Genomic DNA, 10,687 nt, shown 5'->3' with positions numbered 1-10,687 from the left:
ATTAGAATCTTAGTTTAAAATAGAAAATAAAACAAATAAAATGTAACTGACTTCAACTGTAAAAAATAAACATAAATCATCCCATTTGTCCTTAAGAACCTTTACTGTAAAAAATGATCCTCGTCAAACAAAATTATCACATGTAGTTTTTTGTAATTTCCATTTATAAATTGGGCAATTAATAGTTAATCCTGTATGAGCTAAACGAACTAATGAGCTAGAAAAATAGCTTTTCAGTGTAACTTAAATTTGTGTGGTGTTGATGACCTTTTGTAGTCTTTTAAAGATATTTTTTGATGATGTCTCTTGCAGGTCTCACATTTTCCCGTCATTGACAGCACAGCATACTAAACCAGCTGGCGCTCACGTGCCCACTGTCCACCTTTTCTGTATTAGCAGCTCGAGCAGCTCTGTATCTCCCTATCTGATGATTTAAGTCCCAGAGACCCTGAGTGTCCATAAGTGTGTCCTCCCAGCTGCTGTGAAGACGATCAGCGGCAGGAGCAGTTCTTAGTAATCTGGATATAATCTGTGTAACCTGCTCAGATTATCCATCTTCATGGGTAGATACAGACCTGCGTCACTGGAGTGCTATTGCTTCACTGTACCCTTTGTGAAGGTGTCTACATCTAAAAAGTCATGAGTCACACTAACCCCAAGCTTCAGGCCTAACCTTGCTTCCTCTTACTGATTGATCAGTATAGTATAAATCACGAATTAAGTCACATTAAGTCATTTAGTAGCCAAGACAGTTGTACATGTGTTATCAGTAACCCTTTATTGACCTGGTGGGCCTATTTTACAAGCGCTCTTTAAAAGGCTGTTACTCCATTACCGTTTGTGCTAGAGGCAAAATTCAAACAGTTTGGGAAAGAAGGCGACCTTTACGGGCGTTTTCAGTGTGTCACAGTAGCACAAGGTATTTGTAGGTTTTGCTATGTGTACACAGACAGAAAGAATCTGGATAGATTTTGCCAAGAGAAAAAAATCAAATGGTTCCTGAAAGATGAGAATTACTTGTTTTCCTTTTACAGTCAAAATTACAAAGTCCATCAGGTCTGTGGGAAACTTGGCCGATCGAGGGTTAAGGGATTTCTCAAAAACAAATTAATTGTGGATTAATTTGCTTGCTAGCTTTTTTAGCATTGTGGCCTCCAGGTAACAAAACAAAAAACAAAACAATAATATATGCCGCAGGCAAAAAATACAGCAGTAATCAGAGGTAATTGTGTGGTCATTATTGCAGATCACGTTGTGAAAAGCATGTTTTCATCTGTCCTCTGTCGTCCCGTATTGCTGCAGGTGATTTTTCAGTCCTATTTTGGTCAGGGGCAAGCTTCATAGAGGACACCTGCATTGTAAATATTGAGATAGTCACTTTTTCTACTGTTGGTAGCTGCTCCTTAACAAATAGCTAAACCCAGCCAAAGGGAATTACGGTTCTCATTAGAGCGCATAAAGGTGTGGCCATATTTTGCTTTTCCCTCTGAGGGAATCAGTGTGCCGTCAGAAACCTCTTAATTAATGAGACCTCCATGAGAGATTAAACAGGCCAGAGCCTTGCAGATTTAGACCTTCAAAACAAAATAGTTTGCAGGAGACAGGTCAACAGTGGCAACAGTGGCAACAGCGGACGCCTCAAGGCTGTGCTCGGCACTTATTTGCTGTTTTATTTAGCATGGTGTTTTCGCCCGATTGGGGGCATCTTAATTCTCTAAATGACTTTTTAAGTAGTGCCCCTGCACTGCATGACCCTGCTGAGTGACAGACCATTCTAATCCTTTTCACCAGGGAAAACAGGCTTTGTTGCCGCCTCTGGTCAGTTTGTTTTGCCTTTACAGCATTTAACACACTCGTAATTAAAAGGCTGAAACCAAAATGCTCTGTTCAGTCGGCGGCTTTGGGCTCGCGTTGGCGGACATCAGCGGGGGATCGCTGAGGTCCTGCAAACATCATAAAATCCTTTTTTTAATATTACATTGATAATAGACAGACATGAAATGATGCAGAATGATTCAAAATAAATAACTGCGTGCTATTACAGTGTTGATTGTTGCGTTAGCAGGTCAGTTTTCATCAAACAGAGCGAAATTAACAGACCTTAAGCACTCAGACACAAAATTACATGTAATGTTGGGGATTCTTGACGGTGTCCCGGCTTGCCGTTTATCCTAGTCTTTTCTAGCCAACTGGGTGAAGGATACTCTGCCTGTTTCCCCACCCAAACTCTAGGTCCCATCTGCTCACAGAAAGGCACAGCATTTGTCAAAGTAGACTGGATAATGGCTTTGGCATCCTTATTATAATCTCAGCATAATCTTCATTTGTCCACTTTTGGCATCAGGACACTTCTGGGTTTGAGAAATCGGTCAGGACTCTTAAGTGTCCTCGTTTCGTTTTCATTAGCTCAAATCTAGGCATGAAAGCTCATTTAATTCCAATTTAAAACATGGTGGTTTCTGTATTATTTGGAGGCACACAGAGAGCTGAGGTTGTTTTGCATCCTGCTGTGATTAGCCTGAATAAAACTCCCCAAATTAAAGCGGTCATAGAAATAAACCCTCATCAATCTGTGAGTCTGATTTTGACCTGATCGAGGCTTCTTCCTGACACATTTCAGGCATCTACTGTAACGTCACGATTGAGGCGTTAGATTAAAATCTGATCCTTTCATCTCTAGGTTACCACTACAGCTACAATTAGAGTGCAGCAGTCATCAAGCCGCTTGGATAGTATTCACGCTGTCAGGGAGTAATTAACAGCAGAAAAAGCAATAGAATACAAGCTTAAAAACAGCTAAACTGGCTTTATTTTCAACTTCATGCTTGTAAAGACAACAGAGGGACAAACTTCATATTATGTCTTGCTATTCTCCATTAAGGTTGTGGCTCTCAGTTGACTACTGCTCCCCCTGTATGTGGGTCACATACACTGTTTCCAGCTGCGTAGCCCAGTCAGCTGTGCCTTTTGCCATGCCCGCCAACATCTGCTCCACAAAAACAATATCCAGCTTTTAGCACTCAAATGGAGGTTACACCATATGCCAGCAAGCCACTTAGTTTCTGCCAGGGGAGCTGGGGCCTGGCCGCAATCGTCGAGGTAACAATGAAGGAGAGCGGTGCTGGAATATGAAGGAGAGCTCATTTTCCTCTTTTCCTTTTTTTCTTTTTTTTGCTTTATCCCAAGTCGTTATTTTGGTTTCTTTACTCGGTCTTTTGTTTTAATTTGATTTTTTTCCTTTTTGCTTTATTTTTGAATTATCTATCCTTTTCCTTTTGCATTGTTTCCTCTTCAGCTGCTCACTCAGACCATCAGTGTGTGCCAGTGTGCATCTGCTCAAGGTGCTTTGGCAACATCACCTTTTGAATATTAATGCACCACCTAAAAACAGTTTGCCTGCAAGGTCTGCCACAAGGTCTGTTGCGGTGTGTGTCTACACTCTAATACCTGAGAATCATTTGTTGTAACACTGGTGCACTTTTGCCAAAGGGCGGGGGGTTATTTTTTAAAAACGAGTCCAAGCTACTTGCAACAGTTTGACTTCCCCTTAAAGAAAACTTGAAGTCTGATTGCATGAAAATAAATTTAGCCATTTAAGGCCAATTAGGAGTGCAGATCTGTATAGTATAGGCTGAAGTGCTGCTCGCTATGCTGAGAGGTGATAATGGATTTTTAATTAAATGTGGGAACCAAAGGTCCCAAAATGGAGCTTGCAGCTAACCAAGCAGTAGCCATTTGGTGACTGTACAGACAAGGTCCATTATTGTCTCTGAAGCCTTGAGTCTCTTTTATTTTCTGTCGTCCAGCCACGGTGCAATCCTTCAGGACTTCCACAACTGCTCCTTTTGTGAGGAGGAGAAGCGTGGAGTTAAGAAATAATCAGAAAAAATGAAAGAATTTCAGTTGTTTTTGTTTGCTTAACAAACAAATCAGCGATCTTTTATCACGCACGCCTACACTTTATAGTACCGTGCCAGCGATTACCTTATTCATCTCTTGCAAGCTCTTGTCCTTGCTCAGTCTTTGGGGGTGGGTGGGAGAGTAGGGGAAGACAGACAGAGCCACGTGCTCAGGGGGTGGATCCACTAAGTCGCTCTGGGACGGCGGGTCGGGGCTGCCTTCTGCAGGTCACGGTTTCACTTGTGGGTATTAATTTGGGAGGGACAAGCACACAACAGCTGTGTGTGTGTGTGTGTGTGTGTGTGTGTGTGATGGCCATGGTGAGAGCTGTTGGAGGAAATGGTGAGAGGTGAGAAATCACCTTGACAGGGGCTGTACTGTATATCATACTTAGAGCCGATGCCACTCATGAATGCTGATTAGAGTCTACTGGGAGTTTAATTACTTTCTGCTTAAATGCTGAAGAGCAGTTTGTACAGGCTTGGAAAAAAAGATGGAAAATGTATCCGTTTTTGGCCAGTAAACAACTTTGAGTATCATCAAGTTACCAGCTGGTTGAGCTTAAAATAACAACACCACCAGTAAGAATCTAACCAAAGGGCTACGCTGGCAAATAAGATATATTTTTCCTGTTGAAAGATACTTTTTTTTGTTTGCAGCATAGCAACATACTGTGAGTTATTTTTCAGGTTGTTTATGCCCACCTCTAGCTTGTATTTATTCAATCTGATTGCTATTTTTTGTCCAAATTCACACGTTTTTATCACGTCTATTTGATCGGATCACATCCGTCTGAGAGTCACTGCTTGTGTCGTGGAAATGCCAGCACTTTTGGCAACGGCAGCAGATTTCTGTCAGCGTCTATCTTTGAACACCTCCCACATCATGTTCTGAGGAAGTGATTCCTGTCTGGTGCCAAAGGGGTGCAGTCCAACAACAAATGGCACTGGATGTGGTGGTGATGGGGGGCTGAGAATGGGGTGGGGAGGACTCCGCTCATCCACCTTCTGCAGGCTCTTTACCAGCAATAAAATTAATCTTGAAATCATCATCTTTGCTTTAAAGAGTGTAATGACTCGGAGCAGCGATGATGAGTAGCTGTGCCGCTGTATGGGCTGTATGCACTTCCTTGGACAGTCAGAGGAGGGCAGTGCTTAAGTGGAAACAAAGCTGTCAGGGTGCATTCGGCTTCACGTGTGTGAAGTGGCGTGTGTGTGTGTTTATGCAAAGGTGTATCTGTGTTTGTATCATACTGTGTGGCTCTCTCACAGCGCAGTGAGAATCTGTGGTTTGCTGTTATCTGCAGCTTGTAGCATTCTGCTGGGTGTCTCTATTGTGCTATACGTTACAGTAAGTAACACGGACAAACTAGCACAGAAATTATGCTAATGAAGACAATGATTATGTTAATTTGCCTCTACTAGTCCAGTGCAATGATGCTGAGCCTGCATGATTATTAATAGGATCACAACATGTTAGATCACAAAGCGGTTAAGTTATGCTTCTGGTTCTCGGGTCACTTTTCTTTGACACCAAAATTCACCATTTTATCACTTCATAAAACAATGCTAATATTTTAGCGTGTCTATTTCTTAAAATATAGCAAATTTTACATCTAATGAAATTACTTTAACATTATGTTTCTGTAGGTTAGCGGCTCTTATCTGTGCTCCAGCTGTGACTTCTCAAACAGACAACTTCTGTAAAGGCCGTTGCATGACTACCTCAAGAACGAGAGTGATACCTCGACAAATGTGTTCAGTCAGCAACCACGAACGGGCATCACGGGGACACGTCAAAGAACTGTGATCCTGATCAGTGTGAAAAGTGTAGACGAGGATGTAATATTGAACGTCCAGATGGTTTCGAGGCAGAGACAGACGTGCTGTGGCTTGGCATTATCTTTAATTCATATCTGCTCAGCCGTTCTCCCTGCGTTGTTAGGCAGAGGGAGACGTGAAACTAATTTTATACGGAGGACCAAACAAAGTAAGTTTAGTCAGTGTCACTTTGGCTGGCACTTCAGCTAATTTGTGTAAACAGTGTTGTGTATGATATAGTTCAACATGGTGAATGCTTTCTCTCGCAATTGGAAACGACTTTTTTGGGGTGTCTTGCCAACAGCTTGATGATGATGCTCAGAAGCCCCACTATGGTTCACGCCTCAGTGCTTTAAAGCAATTGTTAAGCTCTCTTTAATGACATGACATACACCATTATTGTGGTTGTCTCAGTCTCATATACTTGTTTATGTATTGTCTAAAGTTGTGAAATGTCCAATATTACACACGCTATCTGTGCCTGTTTGAATTTCATTCTTTAAGGGTTGAAATTCATATAAACTCCATATTGTATACTTTAAATAAAGGCTTTTAGAACAGACAAACAAAGCTTTATATACCCAGGACTGAGCTGGGCTGAAAAGTAAGGGTCTACTTTTCTCTTTTCTTGGGCCATTTTTTATCTAAATGAGTTTGAAAGTGAGGAGGTGTTGAAAGACTCAGAGCTTGGTCACACTCGTCTGCTATCGATTGCTGTGCAGATGTGCTTGCATGTGTCGTTGTGACTGACAGAAGATGAGAAAGTCCCAACAAGGGAACAGCACGGGTCCCTCACAAGAAATACATTGCAGGTATGAAAAAAGTACCTAATTGACCTAACGAGGGGGGAGTATTCTTTATGAAGCTAATTTTCAGTGGGGGGGAACGATTTCAGTGTCACTATTGATCAGATGTTGAGATGATGAACTTTCTCTCCTCAGAGGATAGCTAGCTTCTAACATTCAATGCATCTGCTCTTCAGAAGCAACTGACAAATGTATGTTAATGTGTTGGCAGGATTCAAAAAGTGAAATGAGGCAGCCCATCTTTTCAGATCAGTCATGTGTCACAAAGCCAGAGCCTCAGCTCTTTCCTCTCTCCTCCATGGGGCCGGGATGACCTCAATAATTAAGGGACAATTTTAAAATGCATTTCTAATTTTCTACCAGACTGAAAAGCTTTATCACGGAATAGCTGACAAAAACCCTCCCCTTGAATGGGGGTGACTCCTGGGCTTCCACTAAACTGGTCATGAATGCACAAACCATCTGTTTTTCTGGCCGTTTGTCAGTGTGAGCGTGGCGGAGGCAGCTGTCGGAGTGGCCCCGGTTTGAATGATGGAGCACACAACCTTTGTTTCACTCTGCAATGGCTTTGTGAGGTCTGGCTCGTCCTGCTCACGATGCCCTGCAATGAAACCAGGCGGGAGACGGTTTCTGTGTTTTGCCCCACCAGTCGCCACCAAGTTGGCAGAAAGACAGAGTCGGAGCAAGAGAGACAGACTTGGAGAGAGCTTGAGGAAATTAAATGAACGAAGAGAATGAATGAAGGGGAAAGAAAAATGAGGGAATGGACAGAAGGGATGTGGTCAGAGTTAAAGAGAAGGGAAGGTGTATGGCCGGTGAGTGCATTGTGTTGGTGAATGAGGATCTGGGGCATTGTGTGCCGGCCAATCTGTAGCTCAGTGGGTGAGGTTGTCAAGAGCCAGAGCCAGGGATTAGGGCCAGAGGGCCAGGAGAGTGAGGTGAGAATGTGAGAGCAGCCAGCAGGGTTGGGGGGTACTGCAGGAGAGTGGAAGCATGAAAATATCGTATGGTAGTAAAGACAGGAAACATTATTAGGAGCATCAAAATGTTGATTTGTTTTAGTTTTGTGCACTGCTTGAATGATCTGCTTAACTCTAAGAGTTTCAAATGTATGTTGGTAATTAAAACCAATGCAATTTTGTCTTTAATTTCCATTTTACTCGCATGAAAAAGGTGTTGCTGGTGTTGGTGGGAGTCCATGGTTGGCAGCCAGGAGTGCAGAAGGAAAATTCCTGTTAATTTGAGGCTCATGGATGCTCAAGGTTTCTGCCAGGGTATTGCAAGCTTGTAAGCACGCTGTGCACAAGTTGACCAGTGCCAGGCCAAAAGACCTATAACTGTTAAGTTAGCTAATATTTCTTATTACACTGCTGTTCCCATTACTGTTTTACACACATGTTACATGCTGCAACTTTTCTGGAGAGAACAGTTACACTTGCACTGTACTTTTTTGACATACCAAATGCGGATATAATCATGAATTCTCTAAAAAAACCCAAAAAAACAGTTGAAACAGCCATAACATAACTCCTGTGATTCTGTGGTCGGTCTTATTGTTTGTGGCTGTCCTAAACCTGCCGCTTCTCCCACTTTGCAATCATAGTGAAACACAGAAATAAAGAGATCATTGTTCGTTACTTGGCTTGGACTAAGAAGATTGGCTGAGACTACATGAATACATTTTGGTAAAAAAAAAATGCAACAATGTCATGCGTTTGGAGCAAAAGCAGATTCATTCAAAACTAGATATTCCCATGTAGAAATAGCTTATTTGAGGTTTTTAATAAAACTGATTTTATTGCTCTGCATTTATATTTAATATGTAGGTTTCCAGAGTGATGATGCAGTGATGATCTTACTGAGAAATCGAATAGAATGATAAGAAAGTGAAAGGAAGGATTGTTGTTAGGTTGTTATGATTTGTTATGCTGATACGAAAAAGATTGGTACTGGCTAAGCCCATCAAATTTTAATTTTATTCATATCATGCAGAATGTGTATTCTGCAATTTATTTATCTGTTTTGTTACTTAATATTCCCCTGGACAATTTCCTGTCCTCTTTCCTGGTATGATTTAACTTTTATTTGAAATTCATAATGACTGTTGTCCCCCGTGTGGGTGACACTGACCAGCATGACCTAATTGCATGCGTTGTTGTCCTGGCTGAAGCACTTGACCGGAACAGAGAGGCTGCGAGTCCACACGAGTGGGGGTGTAAAAATAAGTTCAGTGTGTGTGTGTGTGTGTGTGTGTGTGTGTGTGTGTGTGTGTGTGTGTGTGTGTGTGAGATGTACACCATTGTTGTGTTCATCAATCTGTTAAAGCGCCAGCATTCTGGCTTTCACACATCGCTCACTTGGAACGATAATGTTCCTTATAGCTGTTTAGGGCATTCTCCATACAGTCTTGCTCTTTATTGACCTGAGAGAGAAACGCACAGACGACAGCCCACGGTGACGTAAGTCTCTGTGTTGTAATTTTGTGTATGCCTGCATGAAGTTTGAACTTTTTGTGAAAGACATGTTATGTAAATCTAACGAGATCCGGCTTTTGTGGAAAAGTGCGCTCATTCAAACATGAAGTCGACGCATTTAGATGCCGTCAGAATAATGGAAAGTGCAAATCTGAGGGGCTTTATGTAAACCTGACATTAAACCAACATATGCAGGCAATATAATACCATTACTAAAAAGGTCTTCTGTAGAGATGGAAGTTGACATTATTTATGATATTCTAGCAAACTTGTGAAACTTCTGGATGATGTTGGTGGCAGAGTTAATGACAGTTGCCTTAAGGCACCAAAGAAAATTTTTCCCCGGCTCTTCCTGCGTGTGGGTTGACAGATGAATGAATGAGGGCCTGATAGGGTCTGTTCTTTGTGTCACAATACAAAGCTTATTTCACATGACTTACTGCTTGGTCACAGGCTTATTGTGTTTGGATGCTTTGAAAATCTTTTCTCTTCTTGCAGTAATGAAGTTCCTTGTGTTATAATGCAGTCTGTTGTTATTTGTAGCGCTCGCTAAGCTTGTTAACAGCTATGAATAACTTTAAAGGTCTTAGTGTGACAAATGTCATGATTAAAAATAGTTTTCTGCACTTTTAGGCTGTATATTACATTTCAGTTTCTTGTGTGTTTAGTAATATAAAGAGTAGAATTCCTTTTTTTGTTGTTTTTTGACATTTTATTGCATCTCATTCATTTGTAATGGCCCAGCGATGCCGACTGTGGGCTGGTAGAGCTTATGGTGGAAAAGCAGAGTTTAGCAGAAAGCAGTTGTGTTCTCTCACACGGCAGTCTGAGCATGGCGTTTTTCTGTAGCCCCGGGGCAGGCAGGCACCCAGCGCTAGCACTGCCCGTGCCCAGCCCCTCCCCATCTGTGTGTCACAAGTCAGATCTTGTTAGAGATGATGGCTCTCTGATGTGGACAAATTGTCACTAAGGGGGGACCTGGAGACTGAGAGACACGGCTTTGGGTATTTTGAGGGGAGAGAGTGTAGAGAAATGTGTGTGCAGAGCAGGACTTGAAACAGCAGAGGGGCAATTCTGGTGCTTTGTCCCCGCCGTGAGGTGTAGAGTATCTCTGGGGTTTCATCCAGCTCCTCTGTTGTCTCGTGTTTAGCTGAATGTTAGTCTGGATGCTCATAGCAGCCAGGAGATCTCAGTAGGTATTTAGCTGCATTTAGTTCAAACAGCAGCAGAGAAACAATAAGCAAATCCCATAAGTCCACGGCGCCACACCGACGAGCCTCTCCTTTGCCGAGGTGTCAATAGGCGTGCCAGTCGTTGCGTTTAATGGGGCACTCGGGGAGACAAAGTAACCCCCGGTTCTCTTTCAAAATAGATGCATCAGGTGCAGTTTCTCATTTCAGATCTGCGGCAACCTCCAATAGACTGCCAGCCACTCATTCATGATCTCACACTTTTGTCTCTTAACCTCCTAGGCTCACAATAAGCAGTGCGGTGACAGCGTGGCCCCTCTTTTAATGGTTGACGGGCCAAGAGAGGCCAAGCATCAACACCGGGCTTTGAGAGGAGGCTGGAGAAGCATATGGAGCTCTAAATAAAATTCAGATCAAGCACAATGATAGCTGAGTTCTGCTTTGTGTGTGGACGGCTGGGTGAAAAAAGGGGGCGGAGTGGAAAGTTGGATTCCCAT

The 10,687-nt window shown here is 42.4% G+C and overlaps 1 protein-coding gene across 5 annotated transcripts in view; it reads left to right on the top strand.

Annotated features, from left to right (window-relative positions):
- The first annotated feature begins 4,600 nt into the window (after positions 1-4,600).
- LOC102075991 (uncharacterized) overlaps positions 4,601-10,687 on the top strand; it is a 95,257-nt gene continuing 89,170 nt past the window's right edge. For 2 of the 5 annotated variants that reach the window (XR_002063338.2, XM_019363184.2), the window contains exon 1: positions 4,601-5,250. The gene's annotated coding sequence lies outside the window, so the exon portion shown is untranslated. The remainder of the gene's footprint in view (positions 5,251-10,687) is intronic. The other 3 variants (XM_019363183.2, XR_003221701.1, XR_002063340.2) reach the window with 3 other exon arrangements.

Source organism: Oreochromis niloticus, linkage group LG9 (genome assembly GCF_001858045.2).
Source record: "Oreochromis niloticus isolate F11D_XX linkage group LG9, O_niloticus_UMD_NMBU, whole genome shotgun sequence".
Lineage (NCBI taxonomy): Eukaryota > Metazoa > Chordata > Actinopteri > Cichliformes > Cichlidae > Oreochromis > Oreochromis niloticus.
Note: the sequence above shows the minus strand (reverse complement) of the source record. Positions and strands in the feature narration are given on the sequence as shown.